Source organism: Bufo bufo, chromosome 5 (genome assembly GCF_905171765.1).
Source record: "Bufo bufo chromosome 5, aBufBuf1.1, whole genome shotgun sequence".
Classification (NCBI taxonomy): Eukaryota; Metazoa; Chordata; class Amphibia; order Anura; family Bufonidae; genus Bufo; species Bufo bufo.
The window spans coordinates 252,406,913-252,419,182 of NC_053393.1; the positions used below are offsets into that span (position 1 = coordinate 252,406,913).

Consider the following 12,270-nt stretch of genomic DNA (forward strand, 5'->3'; position numbering starts at 1 on the left):
GACTCTTCCGCCCGTGCTACTGGTCTGCGCCTGATCACGTTGTTTTATTATTATTTTTTTCTCGCTTGCCTAGGCGATTTCCAGTGGGCACGTTGGTTTTCGCTCTCGGCCGTGCTTCGTCCAGGATCTATTATCAGACTTGGAGATCTTACCTGCGGTTCTGTGGGAAGTGGGGCGTTCCCCCCCCACTCCGCCTTTCTCTCCCCACGGTTCGGTCCTTTCTCCAGTCCGGCCTGGGAATGGGACTCTGTTCCTTGAAGGGTCAAGTGTAGGCGCTATCCATCCTCCGGTGTCCCCTGGCCCCTCTCGGGCTTGTCAAGACCTTCATCCACGGGGTGGCTCATTGGTTCCTCTGTACCGTCCCCCGGTGCCGCCCTGGGAACAAAATACTGTGCTTTCGGCGCTCCAAGCTTCCCCCTTCGAGCCGTTACAGAAGATCTCTCTCCGCCTTCTGTCCTGTAGATCCTGTTCCTTGTGGCCATCATGTCTCTCAGACGAGTGTCTGAATTAGCTGCCTTTTTTCTTGTTCCGAGCCTTTCTGTCCTTCCCCACGACAAGGCTGTTCTCCATCCCGTTCCTTCCTTCCTTCTGTCGGTGGTATCTGCCTTTCTTCTTGACGAGGCCATCGTCCTTTCCACCCCTGGGAATGGACACTGCGCTGCTTGGACGTTGTTCAGGCCTTGAAGATTTACTTGGAGATCGCCGGCTCCTTTCGGCGCTCGGACTCTTTTTGTGGTAACGGAAGGTCCGCGCCGCGTATAGGGTTGCTGGCCTCCAAGGTGGCTTTCGGCCGCTTCATCAATTGGCTATTGCTGAGGTTACCGCACCAGGGGCAAGGTTCAGTCGAACATTTGTGCACGGCGGCCACTGGTCTTTCTTGCATGCCTTTTATCAAGTTCTACAGGGTGCATACTCGTGCATTGGCGGATGCTGCCTTGGGCCGCCTGGTTTTTGCAGGCGGCGGTTCCTTGTTGCCTACGGGTGCTTCGCCTTGAAGCTGTGGTCCCTCCCCTCTTGGACTGCTCTCGGACGTCCCAAGGTCTCCTGTGCCACCCAAGGAAAATGGGCGAGAAAACGAGATTTTAGTATAACTTACCAGTAAAATCGCTTTCTCGCTCTTCCTTGGGGGACACAGCACCCACCCATTCATTGTTTTTTCTACACGGTTACAGACTTGGTTTACCCCGTTGGGTAGTTGGCTGGTTGGTTCCACTTTGTTGGTCATTGCCTTTTCTCACTACTTGGACATGCAACTGGCAGTCTCTCTCTCTCCAGGCTGAGGGTATAGCTGCTGGAGGAGGGGCTTAACAGTTTTCACTTAGTGTCACGCCTCCTAGGGAGCTGAGCTATACCCAAGGTCTCCTGTGTCCCCCAAGGAAGAGCGAGAAAGAGATTTTACTGGTAAGTTTTTCAAAAATCTTGTTTTTTTGCAAATCTGACCAGTGTCACTTTGTGGTGATAACTTTAAAACGCTTTGACTTATCCAGGCCATTCTGAGATAGTTTTTTCGTAACATATTGTACTTCATGACACTGGTAAAATGGACTCAAAAAAATTCTTTTTTATTTATAAAAAAAATACCAAATTTACCAAAAAAGTTTCAATTTCTCTACTTCTGTAATACATAGTAATACCTACATAAATAGTTATTACTTTACATTCCCCATATGTCTACTTCATGTTTGGATCATTTTGGGAATGAAATTTTATTTTTGGGGGATGTTACAAGGCTTAGAAGTTTAGAAGCAAATCTTGAAATTTTTCTTAAATTTTCAAAAACCCACTTTTTAAGGACCAGTTCAGGTCTGAAGTCACTTTGTGAGGCTTACATAATAGAAACCACCCAAAAATGACCCCATTCTAGAAACTACACCCCTCAAGGTATTCAAAACTGATTTTACAAACTTTCTTAACCCTTTAGGTGTTCCACAAGAATTAATGGAAAATAGAAATACTATTTCAAAATTTCACTTTTTTGGCAGATTTTCCATTTTAATAATTTTTTTCCAGTTACAAAGCAAGGGTTAAGGCCTCATGCACACGACCGTTGTTGTGTTCCGTTCCGCAAAATGGGGTTCTGTTGTTCCGTGATCCGTTTCCGTTTTTGTTTCCGTGTGCCTTACTTTATTTTTGGAGGATCACCAGACATGAAGGAAAGTAAAAAAAAAGTGTAAGTCAAGTTTGCCATGCAAATGATAGGAAAAAAACGGACGCGGATGACAATCTTGTGTGCCTCCGCGTTTTTTCACGGTCCCATTGACTTGAATGGGTCCGCAAACCGTTTTCCGTGAAAAAAATAGGACCGGTTATATTTTTTTGACAGACTGGAACCACGGATCACGGAAGCGGATGACAAACGGTGCATTAGCCGAGTTTTCAACGGACCCATTGAAAGTCAATGGGTCCGCAGAAAATCACGAAAAACGGAACAACGGACACGGAATAAAACAACGGTCGTGTGCATGAGGCCTAACAGCCAAACAAAACTCAATATTTATTGCCCTGATTCTGTAGTTTACAGAAATACCCCATATGTAGTCGTAAACTGCTGTACAGGCACACGGCGGGGCACAGAAGGAAAGAGATGCCTATACGGTTTTTGGAAGGCAGAATTTGCTGGACTGGTTTTTTGACACCATGTCCCATTTGAAGCCCCCCTGATGCACCCCTAGAGTAGAAACTCCCAAAAAGGTGACCCCATTTTAGAAACTACGGGATAGGGTGGCCGTTTTGTTGGTACTAGTTTAGGGTACATAGGATTTTTGGTTGCTCTATATTACACTTTTTGTGAGGCAAGGTATCAAGAAATAGCGGTTTTGGCACTGTTTTTATTTTTTGTTATTTACAACATTCATCTGATTTTATAGAGCAGGTTGTCACGGACGCGGCGATACCTAATATGTATACAATTTTTTTATTTATGTAAGTTTTACACAATGATTTCTTTTTTTCAAAAAAATCATGTTTTAGTGTTTCCATAGTCTAAGAGCCATAGTTTTTTCAGTTTTTGGGCGATTATCTTGGGTAGGGTTTGATTTTTGCGGGATGAGATGACGGTTTGATTGGCACTATTTTGGGGTGCGTATGACTTTTTGATCGCTTGCTACTCCACTTTTTGTGATTTAAGGTGACAAAAAATTGCTTTTTTTACACCGTTTTTTATTTTTATTTTTTTACGGTATTCACCTGAGGGGTTATGTCATGTGATATTTTTATAGAGCAGGTTATTACGGACGCGGCGAAACCTAATATGTATAATTTTTTTTAATTTACTTAAGTTTTACACAATAACAGCTTTTTTAAAACAAAAAAATGATGATGTTTTAGTGTCTCCATATTCTGAGCCATAGTTTTTTCATTTTTTGGGCGATCGTCTTAGATAGGGGCTCATTTTTTGCGGGATTTGGTGACGGTTAGATTGGTACTATTTTGGTGGGCATACGCCTTTTTGATCGCTTGCTGTTGTACTTTTAGTGATGTAAGGTGACAAAAAATGGTTTATTTAGCACAGTTTTTATTTTTTATGGTGTTCATCTGAGGGGTTAGGTCATGTGATATGTTTATAGAGACGGTTGATACGGACGCGGCGATACCTAATATGTGAACTTTTTTTTCCCCCCTATTTTTTTACCAATTTACTTTATTTGGGGGAAATGACGTTTTTTTTTTTTTACTTGAAACTTTACATTTTTTGGGGGGGGGAAACTTTATTTTTTTAACTTTTTTTTTCCCTTTATTTTTTAAACTTTTTTTTTTCACTTTTATTTTTTGTCCCACTTTGGGACTTCAACTTTTGGGGGTCTAATCCATTTTACAATGCATTCCAATACTTCTGTATTGGAATGCATTGGCATTATAAGTAATACAATGTGTATTACTCATACAGCTTCCTGTCTGTGAGATCCAGGGGGCTGGATCTCACAGGCTCTTCACCGGAAGGCAGCACCGATGCCTAACGAAGGCATTGCGCTGCCTTTCATGCCATCGGGTACCCATTACAGCCGCACGGGGACCTGATGGCACCTCCGATTCACCGCCGCAACCACCCGTAAACGCCACAAACCGCAGGTATGAATTGTCACGGGACCCCCCCCCCCCCCCCCCGCACTTTTTCCCAAGGTGTCTGCTCACCTTGTTCCGACCACCTCCGGCCGCACGGCGGGGATCGGAACTACACATGACGTACCGGTACGTCATGTGTCCTTAAGTACCGGGACATAATGACATACCGGTACGTCATATGTCCCCAAGAGGTTAAAGGGGTTATCCCATGACTAATGTAAACAATTAAAATCAGACATCATATAGTACATGACAATCTTTTTCTAAAAAAACTAGATCCAGCCCTCTACCTCACATTTATCCAGAGATCTGCTCATTCATTGCTCTGCTAGATTTGTTTCAAGCCGGCAGCTCAAGGGGAGTGTCTTTTCTGCTGCAGCTAAGGAGGTGTGTCCATGTTCTCCCAATCACAGCTCAGGAGGCAGTTGAAAGATGAAATGGAGCATGTGCGGCCTTCTCAGTGAGTGGGTTAAAGAAATAAGGGGGAAAAAAACAGCAGGTGGCGCTACACAGATATATTTTAGTGAATTACTCGGTGGCTATGCTAAATTATATGCAATTACAAAAGTATTCAGATCCAGGTTCGGGTTTGGAAACTGTAGAATATTTTTTGTGGGACTTCCTCTTTAAGACTAGTAGAAACATGCATTTGGTCTCCTTAGCCAATCAACTTTATATATAAAAAAATCCAACAATAATTGAGTCTATTACTGTTACGTATTATTGACAATTTCCAGTCCTATTCTTTGTTAAAGGAAATGTGTCACCAAAAATGTTATCTGTTAGTTAAAACAAGATAGTAGCACATCTCCTTTTTATCAAATTTTATTCAGTTTCCTGATCATGATTATGAAGGCGGCCTGAGCTGTTCTTAACAGTGCTTAACAGTACAAAATTGCTTAACGGCAGTCATATGTTTCTATAGACACAATGGACAGGAGGGTACTTTATTGATTTCTTTGGGAGAGTCTTTTAGGCATGCTCTGTGACCTGTGCAGAAGGAAAGAATAGATAAAATTTGACAGTTGCCTATTGTGAACTCTGTCTTATCTGCACACAGAGGTGATATCTCCTTATCATTACAGGCAGGTTTAGAATGGTATGCAACTGCAGTAAAAAGATCAGTACAGACCAACTAGTGGCATAAATTATTAATCTTAGTGGCCAGTAAGAAAACCGCAGGAATTGCTAAAAAAAATAAAAAATCTCCAAAAATTATTTTTTATATCTTTGACTTTTTTTTATTTTATCCCATTGACAAGTAAATACAAAATAGTATCCTATGTAATCTCAGACAGATAAGTGTCTTGGATGGGACAGTAGTGTAATTTCCATTTACAATCCTGCTAAACAGGGAAGCAGGTTATCCGGAAGGTAATCCTCAATAGATTAGTAAGTGGCTAACTATAATGGCAGCTCTGTTGGTGTCTTGATTGTCCTAGATAAACATGCAAACAGATGAGCAATGCAGTGTTCAGTATATTGTGAAATGCCCTGAGCAGTCACACTACTGAGTTAGTAAAGGGGAGGTATGGCACTCGAGTCAGCATCCCTCACTCCTCTTTTGTCTGACTGCTCGTCTGAGAGTATTAAGTGAATCTCTCAGCTGTGCTAAAAGTCCAGATAGAGAGGAAATTTACGAATCTGAACGGGAACAGTATACATGGAATGAATAAAAAAAAATGCTATCCAGATAACCATCCACCCATTTTCTAGAAACAGAATTACACAGAATATTCATATTTAGGTTGCAGTAAAATAATTTTTGATGGAACTGTCCCTTCAAAAGGGTTTTCTCATTTCTAGATAATGATTGGACCCACATTATTAACCCCTTAAGGTCCGGAGTTTTTTTTTTTTGCGTTTTCGTTTTGTGCTCCCTGCCTTCCCAGAGACATAACTTTTTAATTTGTTTGTTCACATACTCATATGAAGGCTTGTTTTTTGCGGGACAAGTTGTACTTTCCAGTGCCACTATTTAATATTGCCTATCATGTAGTGGGAAGCGGGGGGAAAAAATTCCAAATGGGTTGATAAAAATTTTAAAAAGCAATTCCACCACAGTTTTACGTTTTTTATTTTATTTACGACGTTATATGTGCGATGAAACTGACCGGTTACTTTTATTCTACAGGTCATTACGAATCTGGCGACACCTTAAATGTATAGTTTTTTGTGCGTTTAAAGTGGGAAAAAAATCAGTTTTATTTTTTTGTGGCCATATTTTGACCCCTATAACTTTTTTGTAATTATGTTTGCGGAGCTGTGTGAGGGCTCATTTTTTGCGGGGTGGTCTGACCTTTTCATTGATACCATTCTGGGGTGTGTATGACTTTTTGATCACTTTCCCAAAAAAAATTGGTAGAAGATGAAGCGACGGAAAACGGCGAATCGGTCATTTAGATGCTTTTTTTCCGTTTTGCCGTTTGGGAAACTCGAAAAATTTAAATATCGTGCAAAGTTCATTTATTTCAGTAATGCAACCTAAAAGGTGAAAATAGCATATGAGAGATAGTCCAAGCCTTTATTTGTTATAATTTGGATAATTATGGCTTACAGCTTAAGAAAACTCCAAAGTCACAATTTTGAGGTACCCTTTGCTTATGGGGTATGGATTAATTAGCTATCTAGAGTGTGACACTTTGAGCCTAGAATATTGAACCTTTTCACAAAATTCAAATTTTAACCTCTTCAAGACGAATGACGTACCGGTACGGCATGTGTTCCTGGTACTTAAGGACACATGACGTACCGGTAAGTCATGTGTATTTCCGATCACCGGCGGGCGGTGATCGGAACCCGGTGCCTGCTCAAATCTGTCCCGTGACCCCCCCCCCCCCCCGTGTCGGCGATTTTTATTTTTTTTTACCTGCGGTTTGCGGCGGCGATCGGCGGTGCCATCGGGTCCCCATGCGGCTGTAGGGGGGACCCAATGGCAAGGAAGGCATCGTGCTGCCTTCCGGTGACGAGCCTGTGAGATCCAGCCCCCTGGGTCTCAAAGGCCGGAAGCTGTATGAGTAATACTCACTGTATTACTCATACAGCCAATGCATTCCAGTGACGAGCCTGTGAGATCCAGCCCCTGGATCTCACAGGCCGGAAGCTGTATGAGTAATACTCACTGTATTACTCATACAGCCAATGCATTCCAATACAGAAGTATTGGAATGCATTGTAAAGGGATTAGACCCCCAAAAGTTCAAGTCCCAAAGTGGGACAAAAAAAAAAAGTGAAAAAATAAAGTTTCCCCCCCCAAAAATTCAAAGTTTCAAGTAAAAATAAACAAAAACTTCATTTTCCCCAAATAAAGTTAAAAAAAAATTGGTAAAAGATAGGGGGGGGGGGGGGGAGGGGAGTGTAAACATTAGGTATCGCCGCGTCTCTATCGACCGGCTCTATAAAAATATCACATGACCTAACCCCTCAGATGAACACCGTAAAAATTTTGAAATAAAAACTGTGCTAAATAAACCATTTTTTGCCACCTTACATCACAAAAAGTGTAATAGCAAGCGATCAAAAAGTCACACGCACCCCAAAATAGTGCCAATAAAACTGTTATCTCATCCCGCAAAAATCATACCCTACCCAAGGTAATCGCCCAAAAACTGAAAAAATTATGGCTCTCAGACTATGGAAACACTAAAACCATATCATTGTGTAAAACTTACATAAATAAATAAAAAAGTATACATATTAGGTATCGCCGCGTCCGTGACAACCTGGTCTATAAAAATACCACATGATCTAACCTGTCAGATGAATGTTGTAAATAACAAAAAATAAAACTGTGCCAAAACAGCTATTTCTTGTTATCTTGCCTCACAAAAAGTGTAATATAGAGTAGGGATCGACCGATATAGATTTTTTTAGGGCCGATACCGATAATTTGTGAACTTTCAGGCCGGTAGCCGATAATTTATACCGATATTCTGGGAATTTTCATTTTTAGAAAAAAATAATTTCCTACACAAATCTGCTGAAAATTAATATGTTTATTGTTAACGTGTATTTTTTATTTTTTTTGTAAATCTTTCTTTTTCATTTATACTTAATATTTTTTTTTTTTTTTTTTTTTACTAACTTTTAGCCCCCATAGGGACTAGAACCCTTGTCCTATTCACCCTGATAGAGATCTATTAGGGTGAATAGGAGCTCACGCATAGTGCACACAGCAGCAGGGAGCTGAACATGGCAGCCAGGGCTTCAGTAGCGTCCTGGCTGCCATGGTAACCGATCGGAGCCCCAGGATTACACAGCTGGGGCTCCGATCGGAGGAGCAGGGGAGAGGGGATCCTGTGGTCACTGCCACCAATGATGATTAATACTGGGTGGGGGGCGCACTGCGCCACCAATGATTAATACTGGGGGGCTTGGGGGGGGCGCACTGCGCCACCAATGAAGATAAGTCTTTCATTAATTCATATACAGGAGGCGGGAGCTGGCTGCAGAATCACATAGCCGGCTCCCGACCTCTATGAGCTGTAGCTGCGATCTGCGGTAGTTAACCCCTTAGGTGCCGCTGATCGCAGTTACCGCTCATAGAGGTCGGGAGCCGGCTATGTGATTCTGCAGCCAGCTCCCGCCTCCTGTATATGAATTAATGAAAGACTTATCTTCATTGGTGGAGCGGTGGCCACTGCCCCGCCCCTCCTCTTGTCCTCTCTCCTCTAATTGGCGGCAGCAGCAGCACAGGGGTAGGGAGACACTGCTTCCTTCTCCCCTGTGCTGTGGAGGGAACACAGAGAGCGCTGAGAGCAGCGCGTTCTGTGTTCCCAATACGTTATCGGTATATCGGCAAAATAGATGCCGATACCGATAACTGTCAAAATCCTGAATATCGGCCGATAATATCGGTAAAACCGATAATCGGTCGATCCCTAATATAGAGCAACCAAAAATCATATGTACCCTAAACTAGTACCAACAAAACTTCCACCCTATCCTGTAGTTTATAAAATGGGGTCATTTTTATGGAGTTTCTACTCTAGGGGTGCATCAGGGGGGCTTCAAATGGGACATGGTGTCCAAAAAAACAGTCCAGCAAAATCTGCCTTCCAAAAACCGTATAGGCATCTCTTTCCTTCTGTGCCCCGCCGTGTGCCTGTACAGCAGTTTACGACCACATATGGGGTGTTTCTGTAAACTACAGAATCAGCCATAAATATGGAGTTTTGTTTGGCTGTTAACCCTTGCTTTGTAACTGGAAAAAAAATATTAAAATGGAAAATCTGCCACAAAAGTGAAATTTTGAAATTATATCTCTATTTTCCATTAATTCTTGTGGAACACCTAAAGGGTTAACAAAGTTTGTAAAATCAGTTTTGAATACCTTGAGGGGTGTAGTTTCTAGAATGGGGTCATTTTTGGGTGGTTTCTATTATGTAAGCCTCACAAAGTGACTTCAGATCTGAACTGGTCCTTGAAAAGTGGGTTTTTGAAAATTTCAAGATTTGCTTCTAAACTTCTAAGCCTTGTAACATCCCTAAAAAAAATTATGTCATTCCCAAAATGATCCAAACATAAAGTAGACATATGGGGAATGTAAAGTAATAACTATTTTTGGAGGTATTCCTATGTACACTGCGTGCAGAATTATTAGGCAAATTAGTATTTTGACCACATCATCCTCTTTATGCATGTTGTCTTACTCCAAGCTGTATAGGCTCGAAAGCCTACTACCAATTAAGCATATTAGGTGATGTGCATCTCTGTAATGAGAAGGGGTGTGGTCTAATGACATCAACACCCTATATTAGGTGTGCATAATTATTAGGCAACTTCCTTTCCTTTGGCAAAATGGGTCAAAAGAAGGACTTGACAGGCTCAGAAAAGTCAAAAATAGTGAGATATCTTGCAGAGGGATGCAGCACTCTTAAAATTGCAAAGCTTCTGAAGCGTGATCATCGAACAATCAAGCGTTGCATTCAAAATAGTCAACAGGGTCGCAAGAAGCGTGTGGAAAAACCAAGGCGCAAAATAACTGCCCATGAACTGAGAAAAGTCAAGCGTGCAGCTGCCAAGATGCCACTTGCCACCAGTTTGGCCATATTTCAGAGCTGCAATATCACTGGAGTGCCCAAAAGCACAAGGTGTGCAATACTCAGAGACATGGCCAAGGTAAGAAAGGCTGAAAGACGACCACCACTGAACAAGACACACAAGCTGAAACGTCAAGACTGGGCCAAGAAATATCTCAAGACTGATTTTTCTAAGGTTTTATGGACTGATGAAATGAGAGTGAGTCTTGATGGGCCAGATGGATGGGCCCGTGGCTGGATTGGTAAAGGGCAGAGAGCTCCAGTCCGACTCAGACGCCAGCAAGGTGGAGGTGGAGTACTGGTTTGGGCTGGTATCATCAAAGATGAGCTTGTGGGGCCTTTTTGCGTTGAGGATGGAGTCAAGCTCAACTCCCAGTCCTACTGCCAGTTTCTGGAAGACACCTTCTTCAAGCAGTGGTACAGGAAGAAGTCTGCATCCTTCAAGAAAAACATGATTTTCATGCAGGACAATGCTCCATCACACGCGTCCAAGTACTCCACAGCGTGGCTGACAAGAAAGGGTATAAAAGAAGAAAATCTAATGACATGGCCTCCTTGTTCACCTGATCTGAACCCCATTGAGAACCTGTGGTTCATCATCAAATGTGAGATTTACAAGGAGGGAAAACAGTACACCTCTCTGAACAGTGTCTGGGAGGCTGTGGTTGCTGCTGCACGCAATGTTGATGGTGAACAGATCAAAACACTGACAGAATCCATGGATGGCAGGCTTTTGAGTGTCCTTGCAAAGAAAGGTGGCTATATTGGTCACTGATTTGTTTTTGTTTTGTTTTTGAATGTCAGAAATGTATATTTGTGAATGTTGAGATGTTATATTGGTTTCACTGGTAAAAATAAATAATTGAAATGGGTATATATTTGTTTTTTGTTAAGTTGCCTAATAATTATGCACAGTAATAGTCACCTGCACACACAGATATCCCCCTAAAATAGCTAAAACTAAAAACAAACTAAAAACTACTTCCAAAAATATTCAGCTTTGATATTAATGAGTTTTTTAGGGTTCATTGAGAACATGGTTGTTGTTCAATAATAAAATTAATCCTCAAAAATACAACTTGCCTAATAATTCTGCACTCCCTGTATTATAGAAGTAGAGAAATTGAAACTTGGAAATTTGCAATTTTTAAAAAATTTTTGGTAAATTTGGTATTTTTTTTATAAATAAAAATATTATTTTTTTACTTCATTTTACCAGTGTCATGAAGTAAAATATGTGACGAAAAAACTATCTCAGAATGGCCTGGATAAGTCAAAGCGTTTTAAAGTTATCACCACTTAAAGTGACACTGGTCAGATTTGCAAAAAATGGCCTGGTCCTTTAAGGTGAAATAAGGCTGTGTCCTAAAGGGCATTAATGCAATTCTTTTTAATTTGCATTACTGAAATAAATGGACTTTTGCACGATATTCTAATTTTTCGAGTTTCACCTGTACTTTTTTATTTCTTTTATTTTGGGAAAAGGGGGGTGATTTAGAATTTTTATGTTTTTTTTAAATTTATTTATTCCCATGGGGAACTATAACAATCAATCATCTGATTGTTATTATCACGCACTTGAATTGGAATCTATGATGATTTTACTAGTTTCCTATGGAGCCCTATTACAGGCAAGGGCTCCATAGGAAATACTATGCAGCAGCCTCCTGTCATTCATATAGACAGGGGCTGCTGCATACACACTCCGGCTCCTCCGATCGCCACACGGGGAGCCAGAGCGCAACCGAAAGTGCGCACTTTTGGTTTCAGCACGCTCAGATGCTGTGGTCAGGATTGATCACGGCATCTGAGGAGTTAAATGGCCGTGATCAGCATTACTGCCGGTTCGCGGACATGATCTGCGGGTGTCTGCTAAAAGAAGCAGACGACAACCCGCGGCTATGGCGGCAGGAGCGGGTGCCATCTTTAAACACCCGCCCAGCACCGTACATGTACGGAGCTGGGCATGAAAGGGTTATCATCTGGTGCTATGTTCTAGCAGAGGAGCAGAGTACTGGAATTGCTATATTTGGCATAGCCAGACACAGCCTGGGCCCACCGAATCCCTATTCACTATAATGGGATACAGCAAGAATGCCAGCTTTCTGCCAGTAAAAAAGAAAACCCTGCATGAATACTTTCAAACTATTTACTTACCACAGATGTC

General features: G+C 41.7%; 1 protein-coding gene across 7 annotated transcripts in view; it reads left to right on the forward strand.

Annotated features, from left to right (window-relative positions):
• The window catches only part of TNS3 (tensin 3), a 363,298-nt gene that overhangs the window by 264,695 nt on the left and 86,333 nt on the right, over positions 1–12,270 (forward strand). The window lies entirely within an intron of this gene.